The 12961-nt window shown below is 38.4% G+C and overlaps 1 protein-coding gene across 1 annotated transcript in view; it reads right to left on the bottom strand.

Annotated features, from left to right (window-relative positions):
* PDE3A (phosphodiesterase 3A) overlaps positions 1–12961 on the bottom strand; it is a 312963-nt gene that overhangs the window by 151062 nt on the left and 148940 nt on the right. The window lies entirely within an intron of this gene.

Here is a 12961-nt window from a genome sequence, read left to right as displayed (position 1 = left end):
TACTCTGAAGACTTGGGTTCTGACAAACTCCCTCACTTTCCATCAGAGCCTGGGCCTCAGAGATTGGAGCACTCCCAGCTGGACAGGAAGAGCCTGAGAAAGTTCTGTGGGGTTCACTTTTTTTTTTTCTTTTTAAAGTTATACAGACCCACATAAAATGTCTGCTTCTACATTTTAGCCACTTCAACATACGAAACCATGGGGTTTAAACAGTAAAATAACAATATAATGGGGGGGGGGGGAGTCTTGCCCCTGGCATCAGGTATTGTAAACATCAAGGAGTGCCAGTGTAAACCTTTATTCAAGAGACTGGGTTCTTTGTCAAGCAATGCCTTTCTTCCAAAACATTCTTGCTGCCATATGTCTGCACCCAGCCAGCTGCAGATCTAATAAGAAAGTTCTTATTCATGTTGTATAATGTTTTACAGGTTTGCCACGGGGGTCACTCGCTGTGAGTTCTTTACGTCAGAGTCAGAGCTCTAACAAACAGAGAGCGGAAAGATGCCAAGAAATGTAGGCTGGGAGGGAAGGAGGAGCAAGGAGAAAAGAAAGGAAAAGGCACATCCAGCCCAGAGCCTTTCTATTTATTTTGCACTCACTGAATGTCAGAAGCAAGGCCTTTATTATTAGGGAAGCAAAAGAGAGGAAAGGGGCAACTATCGGGTTGTATAAACATTATCGTCAAATATAAGATTAGAAATGTTTAACTCTCTCTTGACCATCTCATTTAGAAAGGGGAGATGCAGGCCTCTTTTCAGATATTCGGTAGCTATTTTATGTAGCTACTGCTGCTGTATTCTTTGCGTTAAAAATTACAAAGAAAAAAAGATTTCCTGATGGCCTTAAACATGAAAATCTTATTAGGTTCATAATTTACTTCACCAAGGGACATGGCTACATCATCAGTCACAAATACTATATTATCAATATAAACCCATGTTGATATAAAATCAGAAAGAAAGAAAGAAAGAAAGAAAGAAAGAAAGAAAGAAAGAAAGAAAGAAAGAAAGAAAGAAAGGAATAAAGAAAGAAACCTCTTTTTCAGAAAGAAAAAAGTAAGTTTAAGACAGCCATTAAATGTTTTCAGAAGTAAATGAATGACAGCTTTTGCTTATCGGCTCTGCTACTCCAAGGACCACGTGCTTGGTTGTGAACTCATTACACAGATTCGTAGATCATTCCTGAAACATCGATCTCTGCTGCCAGATGCTTAGAGGTTTAGAAGGCAAGTTATACATGCTCATATTGTCTTCTTTTCCTATGTTGACTTGCTTTAATTGCAACGTTTTTTTTTTTTCTCTAGCAAATGTGATAGGAAAGCAAATTTCCAAGTGAATTTTTAGATCCTGGATACGTTTTTAAAATGTCATCCCAAGTAAATGAGTTTCTTAAAAACAATCCAACGCAATCTCAATAAAAAGAAGGTCTTGCTGCCCCCTTACAATACAGACTCTAAAAGCCTAGTGACAAGTGCCTACAGATTTCTGACGAGAAGTCAACTTGAGAATAATATCCTCAGGGAGAAAAATAATTTTATGGGGGAAAAATAGCACCAACGAAACAGAGGATAAGAAATCTTACAGGGTGCCTACACCAATGTGTAAAGGCAATGAAGATATGTATCAATCATCAAATAGGATGTTCACATCACAATAAAGTGCTCAGACAATAATCTTTGCATGAATTGAGAAGAAAAGGAAAGGTGACATCAAGACTTTGCAAATACCTTACTGGTGAATTTTATATTAGCATTCAAAGCCTCAGCAACTTCAAAACAAAGTCCTAGAGGAGAAGGGTATTTTCTCTTACTTGCAGAACATATTACTGTTTTTCAACCCTATTTATAAATACTCAGAGGAAAAGCAAAAATCTCCAAGTGGGAAATTTTTCTTTGGCTCTCAATACTGATAAGATAGCAATTTTTAGTAACTCATTTTCTTGTTTTATAGTCTTATTTTGCCAATTCTCCTCTTGTCTCTCTTTTAATCACTTATTCGCTCATACTTTTAGAAGTACTTTAGTAAACTCAGCGGAGAGCCCAAACCCCAAAAAAACCCAAAGTAGTATTCTGCAAAGTCTGCCAAATTTTAATATCCCCCTCCCTTGTATCCAAATGCAATCAGCACTGTTATACAACAGAATAGCAAGATCCTGTTAGGACTAAATGTTATGGCCAGTGACTGGCGTTATACTCTGAAATAATGACTCTCACATTAAAAAGTCTTTGCTTAAATAAACTTCCGTGTTGTTTTAATGGAAGCTTCTTAGGAAGGTATTTTGAAAACACACAGTAATAAAGTGAAAGATGATATCAAAAGGGCCCAAGAGAAATCAGGATGTTTCCACTCTGAAAGATTTTAAAAAGGGATAATAAAATTATTACTCTTAAAACCAACTTTTAGACCCTTACATTCCATCTCGTTGGCAACATTAAAAGTCTCTCAGTCATAAAATTCAACGTGATGATAGTAACAAAAACAGTAAACAAATAATGTTTGCACAGAACATACTTTTCTAAGCAGGTTACATGGGTGAACTCATTTAGTCCTCACAACGACCCTGTGAGATGGGTAATATTATCCTTCCCTTTATACAATAAGATGGGGAAACTGAGACACGGACAGGTTACTGACTTGCCCAAAGGTCCAGGGCAGGGGTGCCTGGGTGGCTCAGTCCATCAGACTCTTGGTTTTGGCTCAGGTCATGATCTCACGGGTCATGGGACTGAGCCCTAAATTGGGCTCCATGCTCAGCGGGGAGTCTGCTTGAAGATTCTCTCCCTCTGCGCACCCCCCTCAAATAAATAAATAAATCATTAAAAAAAAAAGGGCAGCTATGTAGCTTCATGCTCTAACCACTAGACTACATGACACATGGCTATCTTGAGAAAAAAGGAAGGGGGTGAGATAGATCAGGAATCCATAGGGACCCTCCAAGACTCTGGAATGTATATTTTTTATGCTCAGTGATTAGTCCATGCGTGTCTTATACTTTATTTTTTATTATTTTAACTATATATATACACACACTCTTAGAGCTTAAGATAGTTAAAACAATATATATTTAAAATAACAAAATATATTAAAAATATACCTTACATATGCTCTTTATAATAATACATTTCATAATTTAAAATCTAAAGAAAACAGCTATTATAAAAATTTTTACAAGTTGGCACAACTGGCATCCTGACTGGGTTTGAGATGTAGACAGTGAACTTTATCATCTTTTAGGGAACACGCATCATGACTTTGGTAATTTTGGGTCACATTCTGAAAGGTACTTGAAGATCTCCTGCTCTTCTAAGAAATAGGCCATTAAGTTTCCTCACTCAAAAACAAGACAATTAGACAAAATATCATTAAAATACCTTACAGCTTTGGAATTTTAGGGTTGTACAGATTTGAGTGAAGCCACAATCGCTAAGAAAACTTGTCACTCAAATCTAAACACCGTGAGTAGTACAAGAATATGTTAAGTCAGGAGTGCTGATGAAGACTCATTTTAGTGAGTACGTTTCCTATGGGTCCCCCTCCACCCTTTCTAAGGTACTCCCCTGGGGCTGTGATAGGTAGTTCCACAAGTGAGCTTGCTACTGGAAGACCCAGGTTCAAGACTTGATTCCCCAATAAAGAAGTAAGAGACCTTAGGTAAGATCAAAGAACTTTCCTACCAAGTGAATTATAAACTGATTTTCCTTCATAACTCAGATTTTAAAGACAGTTTTCATTTTAAGCAATACCCTCCCCTCCACTGTAGAGGTATTATTTTCCGAAGGAAACCCCAAGAATCGTAGGCCTAGTTGGAAATAATAAACTTCATTGTTGCTTTGATCAATAACTCAGGGCACTGAAATGATCACATCAGAAAACATCAAGCTCTAAAATGCCAAAAATCAACATTTTATTTCAACATTAAGAAAAACCTCTATCAGGGTAATACTAAATAAGCAAATTTCTAAAATGATCTAGGTACTATTAACTTACAAAAAAAAAAAAAGCCAACCAAAAACTTAATTTTTCCTATCTGTTTGGACCAAAGTATTTTCCTGGTGAACATCCAGGAAAGGGAAAAAAGAAGAAAGAAGATTGAAGATGCCACCTGAGAAAAAGAAAAGGGGCACTTTTTTCTCCTAAGCACAGTTTTGTATGCTGTATGTATGATCCCCAAGTTTCAAGGGGGGCCTGCAATGGACAGCTGAGAGAACTACTGATCCCAGAGCTGGGAAGGTACACACCACCTGTCCTTAGCACAAGAAGGCTTGGCCTGTGAGTCAAGTGGGATACTGTGTCACCAAGTAAATCCAACACGAAAAGTGGCAAATCCAAGAAAAGCATAAAATTTGGGAGTGAGGCGGGATGCCCCCACTTTAACATATAAATGTCAAAATAAGTATAGCAAATATTATTTTGCATTCATTACCTTTTCACTATCTTTTACCTAGCCTTCTCCCCCATTGTTGGTATACCCCAGTACCTGGTCACCAATCAGACAACTTTCCTCCTCTACGTACATTCATTCCCTTGGTGATCTCATTGTAGCTCATTTCTTTATTTATCATGGTTATGATGTTGACCCCCAGTGAATATTTCCAGCCCCAACCTTCCCCTTGAGTGGCAGGTTCATATATAACTTCACAGAAGGCCAATAGGCTTTTCGAGACTTAACATTTCTTCTTCCCCTTGAACCTGCTTTACCCTGACCCTCCCCATTTTGTTGCTTCCCATATTACTATGAGGTATTGTCAGCCAATCATCAGCTGCTTAGGCTAACAATCTTAGAGTCATCCTGCAAGCTCCTACCACATTTCCAATTAATTCAACAGCAAATTCTAAGTCTCTATCTTCGAAATACATCACAATCCCAACCACACAGAAACTCACTAAAATTTCTAAGGTAGATTACTAGAAAGACTGTCCCCCAAATATTTCAGCTTGCTTCCTCACATCATTCAAAGAAGTACCCAAACAATACTTCAAAGAGGCCTCCTCTGACCACGCTGTGTAAAACTTCACCTTCTGACACCCTATCTCCTTTCCCTACTTCATTTTCTTCATAGCACTCAGCATTTCCTGGTGCATTTAATCTTTTACCTGTCTTCTGTAGTAGTTGTCAAACCCTTCCAAACACCAAGAAGGCTTATTGAAAGACAGATGTCTGGACCTCACCCTCCAGATTCAAGTAGGTCCAGGTAGAGCCCGAGAGTCTGCATTTCTAACAATTCCCAGACAATGCTGATGCTACAGGTCTGGGGAATCACACTTTCAAAGACCCTGCCTTAGAGTAGAAAAGCTCCTCAAGAGCAGGGCTGTTGTCTTTTTTTTTTTTTTTAAGAAATTTATTAATTCACAAGCTTTATATAGCTTATTAAAATAAAACCAGTGAAAACAAGACACAAAGTCCATGCCCTTCCAGCTTTCCAAATACGAGAGCTCTGAAAGTTGTTAGAGAACAAGACAAATTGGAAGAATACAAAAGGATGAATGGAGCCACACCGTCTCATGAAAGAGATCACCACCGTACCCCCAGCACATGGGAGAATCCCTTCCTATCACAAATGGGTGATGCTCGATGACTTGATTGAACAAATGAATGATTAATTTTGGAATAAACTTGATTTAATGTATTAGGCATTTCCATGAGCATCAGATTCTAAACAATTTATACCAAAATATTCTTAAAACAAAGTGTAGTATAAATACACATGTACATCGTTTTTAACAGGCTACTCATCAAGTTGGAAATCTGGGTATTACCAATCAGCATTAAATGCATTGATAATCAAGGCCGTGATACATGTTCAATGATCACTAGTTCACAATCGAATACTTGGTTTATTTAAACTTACTTCTCAAAATGATTAACAAAAATACCTGATTGCATTCCTGTCATCTATGGTTTTCTAGACATTTTTCTTTCAACTGTCCTATTACATCATCACTCTTTTTTACTAATATAAATTCTTATCCCATAGCAGCTAGACTGTGCCACAGTTCCTGGCTCCAAAAACTGTGTACAAATTTAAAAACTAAGTCTGCCTGTTCCCTTCCTGTCCAGCCAGCCTGTTTCTAGACACCTGCAGGTTAATCTGATGTTTATAAGCCCAAGAAAAAAAGAAAGGTCCTAGAGAGACAGCCAGGAGTTGGGCAAGGAATGTATTTGAAACAGAAGGAGAAGGAATATAGCAAACAGAAAGGAAAGGAAAAACATACCACTACATGAAGAACAAAGTATGTTTTCATCTGCATGAGGCACAGGGGCCACGCGTTAGTCTAAGTTGTGGGCGGACGTGAAGAATGCTCGTTCAGAGAGGTGGGGAAGGGAACATGCCATGATTCAAAGTCTCCTCCCTGGTTCCTCTCCCTCAATCTCAGATCATTGGCCCCCTTTTTAGCTTGAGTCTCCTGTGGCTTGCCAAGTACAAAGCAGAGAACTCCTCACTGCACAAAACATATGCTAAAACTTCTTAAAGCAACACTTGGCTCTGGATTCTGCTTGCCTGACTCTGACCCCATTCCTCATTTTTGCCACAGGGCTGAGAGCTGATGGTGGGTGCTTCCGAGCACGTGAAGACAGGAAACAGCAGAGGGATCATCTAACCTTGCGCCAAATCCTAGAAATGAGTTGGCAACTCAATCAGATATCTGTTGTCCTGTTACTTTACGTTTCCAAAAACACACATTAAAACAAACCAACAATCAAAAAACACAATGGAGCAAAAGCTTTCCATTCCATTGGCAGACATGTGAAAAGCAATTATAATTATTTCTTAAGTATCCACATGTGTCTCTTGGCTGACTATTCATGGTGAATTTTTACTTCTCTGTTGGCTGATAGCCAGCACACACCAGAGTAGAACTCAACCACTTCCCAGCAACTGTGCATTCAGGAAATAATAAAGCCAGTTCAAAAAAATTCAAGTGAAACAATTAGCCAAGTCTGCTGTTGATTTTAGCTCCTGAATTTCCTTAGGAATCATGATGTCATTGCCTAGTCTAAAACAAACCCATCCAAGGCTCCATATAACTCGCAGAAAAAAATTCCAATGTACTTACCACAACACCAGTGGTTTTTCATGATCTCATGCCTTTACTCTGGTTCCTAAGTCACTCCTCTTTGTATCCTGTATTTCAGGGATACCATACTACTCAATTTCCCTAAACATGCTGGTTGTTCATTACTGACACTGGCGATTTATGGTGCAAGAATGGGCTTTGGTATTGGGACAGACCTAGGTTCACAGCTTGGAGCCCTCCCTGAATAACAAGGTTACCTTGGGCAAGTTTCTTAAACCCTGAATCTTAGGTGCACTGTCACTAAAATAGGGATACGGACACCTACCTTGGAGGAGCACTGAGAGGACTGAAGTGAGATAATGTTTCTCGAGCTCTTAGCAAAGTCCCTGGACCACAGTAGGCCTTATCTTCCTTACTCATCCCTGTGCCTGCTCCTGCTCATTTTTCAAAGCCTGCCCCAAAAGTCATTTTTTTTTTTTTGGTGCAGCCCCCTCTGCCTGTATCCCCTCCATTTTGCTCTCAGCCAGACAAAAATCACTTTTTCCTTTGCTATTCAAAACTATGCCATGCACATCCATCAACTATTAATTTTGTTGTTATAATGCAGCACATTTCCTTCCCATCTTCTCTAATCAGTAGATTCATAAAGGCACATACTGTGTCTAAATTATCTTTGAACTCCAAATACTTAAATTAAAATGTGCCTCAAAGTAAGTACTCTATACATGTAGGACAAATCAATGAATATAGAGATCAAAGGGGACAATCACACAATGGGTTCTCTGAGCACAGGTGAAGATGATTTTTACATAGTAAAATCAGCATCCTCCATTACTGTAGATATTTAAAATTGAGATATACATTGCTATTTTACCTGGACAAAGATTTATCATGAACTCACTGCATGCTAAACATAGTAAATATAAAAAAGAATAAGAATTCCCTCAAGCAGTAATAAATAAATCTTTAAAAAAGCAAAAAAAAAAGAAAGGAATTCCCTTGAGCTTTACAGGGTGGCTAGGGATGCTGCGTGCACAATTCCAGGGGGCGCCATTCATGATTTGGTCACTCCAGGTGTTGCATCACGGATCTCCTGACTCACTCTATAACATCTACTTGCTTTAAGGAAGGACATTCAAAGTCCAGATGGCTTCCCAGGGGAATTCTACCAGCCATTTAGAGAAGAGTTAATACCTATTCTTCTCAAACTGTTTCAAAAAATAGAAATGGAAGGAAAACTTCCAAACTCCTTCTGTGAAGCATTACCTTGATTTCAAAACCAGACAAAGATCCCACTAAAAAGGCCAATATCCCTGATGAAGACTGATGCAAAAATTATCAACAAGATACTAGCAAATCAAATCCAAAGTACACTGAAAGAATCATTCACCATGATCAAGTGGGATTTATTCCTGGGTTAAAGGGGTGGTTCAATATTCACAAATCAATGTGATACACTACATAAATAAAAGTAAGGATAAGAACCATATGATCCTGGGGCTCCTGGGTGGCTCAGTCATTAGGCGTCTGCCTTCGGCTCAGGGCGTGATCCCAGAGTCCTGGGATCGAGCCCCACATCAGGCTGCTCCACTGGAAGCCTGCTTCTTCCTCTCCCACTCCCCCTGCCTGTGTTCCCTCTCTCACTGGCTATCTCTCTCTGTGTCAAATAAATAAATAAAATCTTAAAAAAAAAAAAAAAAAGAACCACATGATCCTCTCCATAGATGCAGAAAAAGCATTTGACAGAATACAACGTCCATTCTTGATACAAACTCTCAACAAAGTAGGGATAGATGGAACATACCTCAACATCATAAAGGCTATATATGAAAGACCCACAAGGAATAACATCCTCAGTGGGGAAAAAGAGCTTTTCCTCTATGGTCAGAAACAACAGAGGGACATCCACACTCGCCATTACTATTTAACATAGTACTGGAAGTCTAGCCTCAGCAATCTCAGCAAAAAGAAACAAAAGGCATCCAAATTGGCAAGGAAGAAGTCAAACTTTCACTATTTGCAGACAACATGATATTTTATGTAGAAAATCCAAGACTCCACCAAAAATCTGCTAGAACTAATATACAAATTCAGCAAAGTCACAGGATATAAAATCAACATACAGAAAGCTGTTGCATTTCTATACACCAATAATGAAGCAGCAGAAAAAGAAATCAAGGAATCGATCCCGGAATCGATCCCATTTACAATTGCACCAAAAACCATAAGATACCTAGGAATAAACCTAAACAAAAAGGTTAAGCAATCTATACTCTGAAAACTATAGAACACGTATGAAAGAAATTGAAGAGGAGACAAAGAAATGGAAAAACATTCCATGCTCACGGATTGGAAGAACATTGTTAAAATGTCTACGCCACCCAAAGCAATCTACACATTTGATGCCATCCCTATCAAAATACCACCAGCATTTTTCACAGAGCTAAAACAAACAATGCTAAAATTTGCATGGAACCACAAAAGACCCTGAATACCCAAAGCAATCCTGAAAAACAAGGTTGGAGGTATCATGATTCCAGACTTCTATATTACAAAGTTGTAATCATCAGGACTGTATCGTACTGGCACAAAAACAGACATGTAGATCAATGGAACAGAATAGAAAACCCAGAAATGAACCCACAACTCTATGGTCAATCAATCTTCATCAAAGCAGGAAAGAAAATCCAATGGAAAAGAGACAATTTCTTCAACAAACGGTGTTGGGAAAACTGGACAACAACACGCAGAAGAATGAAATTGGACCACTTTCTTACACCATACATGAAAACAAATTCAAAATGGATGAAAGATCTAAATGTGAGACAGGAAACCATCAAAATCCTAGAGGAGAACACAACCAGCAACCCCTTTGACCTCACTGGAGCAACTCCTTACTAGACACATTGCTGGACGCATGGGAAACAAAAGCAAAAAAGAAATATTGGGACCTCATCAAGATAAAAAAAAAACTTCTGCACAGTGAAGGAAACAATGAAACTAAAAGGCAGCCTAAAGAATGGGGGAAGATATTTTCAAAGGATATATCTGATAAAGGGTAAGTATCCAGAATCTATAAAGAACTTACCAAATTCAACACCCAAAAACAAATAATCCAGTCAAGAAATAGGCAGAAGACATGAAAAGACATTTTTCTAAAGAAGATATGCAGATGACTAAGCCACATGAAAAGATGCTCAACATCACTCATCATCAGGGAAATGCAAATCAAAACCACGATGAGATACCACCACACACCTCTTAGAATGGCTAAAATTAACACAAAAAATAGGTATTGTCTAGGATGTGGAGAAAGGGGAACCCTTTTATACTGTTGGTGGAAATGCAAAATGGTGCATCCACTCTGGAAAACAGAATGGAGGTTCATCAAAAAGTTAAAAATAGAACTACTCTTGGAGCACCTTGATGGCACAGTTGGTTGAATAAATTGACTCTTGGTTTCAGCTTGGGTGGTGAAATCAAGCCCCATGTCAGGCTCCATACTCAGCATGGAGTCTGCTTAAAGATTCTCTCTCCCTCTGCCTCCCCCACTACCTTGCTCTCATGTGCACACATGTGCTCCCTCTCTCTCTCTCTCTCTCAAATAAATTAAAAAAAAAAAAAATAGAACACCCTACAATCTAGCAATTGCTCTACTAGGTATTTCCCCAAAGGATACAAAAATACAGATTTGAAGGGGTACAGGCACCATGATTTTTATAGCAGCATTAGCAAGAATAGCTCAACTATGGAAAGAACCTAGTGTCCATCAATTGAAGAATGGATAAAGAAGATGTGGTCTGTGTATACACACACACACACACACACACACACACACACACACACACACACAGTGGAATATTACTCAGCCAGCAAAAAGAATGAATCTTGCTGTTGCAATGATGTGGATGGAGCTAGAGTGTATTATGCTACATGAAGTAAGTCAGAGAAAGAAAAATGCCATATGATTTCACACATATGTGGAATTTAAGAAATGAAACAGACCGGGGGGCCTGGGTGGCACAGCGGTTAAGCATCTGCCTTCGGCTCAGGGTGTGATCCCGACGTTCTGGGATCGAGCCCCACATCAGGCTCCTCCGCTATGAGTCTGCTTCTTCCTCTCCCACTCCCCCTGCTTGTATTCCCTCTCTCGCTGGCTGTCTCTATCTCTGTCAAATAAATAAATAAAATCTTTAAAAAAAAAAAAAGAAATGAAACAGACCAACATATGGGGAGAGAGGGAGAAAAAAGAGAGAGGGAAACAAACCATAAGAGACTCTTAAAGACAGAGAACAAACTGAGGGTTGATGGGGGGTGTGGGTTAAATGGGTAATGGGTATTAAGGAGGGCACTTGTTATGAGCAGCACTGGAGGTTGTATGTAAGTGATGAATCATTGAATTCTACACCTGAAACCAATATCACACTGTATATTAACTATATAGAATTTAAATAAAAAATAAAATTAAGAAAAATAAAATTTAAAAAAAAATTTTAAAAAAGGAAGGATTTTCAAACTAAAAGCAGGGACAGGAATAATAACCATCCCTTTAAGTCTGAGAAAGTCAAAGGACTGCTCCATTAGAAGCCACATTTATAAGCTATAGCGCTAAACATACATATAACTTTCTAACTTCATAAGGAATTACTATTCCTAGGGTTATGAAAAACCATATACTTTCTTCTAGAATGACACTGTCCAATATAGTAGATACTTGTTATGTGTGTCAATTTACATTAAATTAACTGAAATTAAATTAAAAACTCAATTCCTCAGATGCACTAGCTACATTTCATGTGTTCAGTAGCCACTTGTAGCTAGTGGCTTCCAGACTAAACAACATGGACATTGAACATCTCAACCATCACAGGAAGTTCTACTGAACTGTGCTGCATCTAGAGAATTAAAATGAAAATCCGTTTTTAAAAAAATCTGGCTATGCCCCTTCTGTTCATATAATCTATTATTAATTGGGTTATTGGTTGTTACCAAAAAAGAATTGGTCACCATTATCCTTTACATGGAAAAGGGGAAGGGGGAGATGGAAGAGAAAACCCTTTATGTCTTAAACATCTGTTAATCTTGGTTTACAAACATGGAAATAGTCCAATCCAGTATTAGATTTTTCTTGATGAAAGAACAGTTGCTTATTTTAAAAAGCAGGCTTCTATTCATACTCTCTATTGATTTTGCTTTTTTCTTTCTTTTCTTTCTTTCTTTTTTTTTTTTTTTTTTTGAAGTCAGTTATTTTCTTAGGAATAAGTGAAGAGCCAAAGGTGGTTATACTTCAAGATCTTCTCCCAAAAGGATTCTGGTTTTTTTTTTTTTCAGTGGTAAACAACCCTGGAAGTTTTAAATCTGAACTCTCTACAAGTTCAGCCATTGTCACAGCAAGAATTAGAAAGCTTTCAAAAAGTGTCCTATAAAGTTAACTGATTCTCAGTCTTTATTCATAAAAAGGTCTATGCCAATAATACATTTGAATATTGAGAAGATTGCTTTTCAAAAGCAGTCTCTAATGAATGAACAACCAGTCCTTTATGAGATCTGAAACACTGAAGAATTCCGTCTGCAATTTACCCCCTGTGAGGCAAATTTACTGCCATCTACCAGTTCTTAGGAGAGACAAATATTTAGATATTCAAATAATGTATAGGAATTGTCCATGCCAAAGAGGGAGAGATGAGCTCCTGCCTGTATTCAGAAAAGAACACGGCAGAGTTAGAGCTTCTCAAAATAAGGTCTTGGACCACCCATGTTAGAATCCAGGTTTATTAAGTCATAATCCTAAGGGTGAGGCCTGGAACTCAGTATCTGACAAGTGAGCAAGAGATTGGTATACACATTCCAGTTTGACAACCACTGTCACAGTGCCAAGGCCAAGGGCCAAGGGAAAAGGACGCTGTACTATATATCCCTGACAGTATTACTGAGCTGGAAGGGAG

The sequence above is a fragment of the Ursus americanus genome, chromosome 25 (assembly GCF_024610735.1).
Source record: "Ursus americanus isolate L20-20 chromosome 25, mUrsAme1.1.p, whole genome shotgun sequence".
Classification (NCBI taxonomy): Eukaryota; Metazoa; Chordata; class Mammalia; order Carnivora; family Ursidae; genus Ursus; species Ursus americanus.
This window is presented reverse-complemented; position numbering and strand designations above follow the sequence as displayed.